The sequence below is a fragment of the Pundamilia nyererei genome, unplaced genomic scaffold, assembly GCF_000239375.1.
Source record: "Pundamilia nyererei isolate P.nyererei 1_Seehausen unplaced genomic scaffold, PunNye1.0 scaffold00416, whole genome shotgun sequence".
NCBI lineage: Eukaryota > Metazoa > Chordata > Actinopteri > Cichliformes > Cichlidae > Pundamilia > Pundamilia nyererei.
This window is the reverse complement of record NW_005187817.1, coordinates 265,725-266,031: the sequence shown is the minus strand read 5'-3', so window position 1 is coordinate 266,031 and position 307 is coordinate 265,725.

The window sequence follows — 307 nt, the reverse complement described above, 5'->3', positions numbered from 1 at the left end:
CAATGTTTGTTAGCAGTGTTTAAATCTTCAAAATAAAACGCATTTGAGTGTCTTTTTAATGATGTCACTGTTGCTAAATTCAACAGGACGCTCCTGCTTCAACTACCTTTGGTTAACGAGAGTGCTTCCATGGACGCGGCTGTAATCAGTAAAAAATAAATAATTAGCTGAAACATAAAGGATGTAAAAATGTGTCGTGTTTGTGTCTCTGCAGGGTCAGCGGTGAGGTTGTGGTGTGGCTCTCAGTTCACAGTGTGTTTGGTCACTGGAGAAACGCTGATTAACACACACCTGAGCAATGGCACAC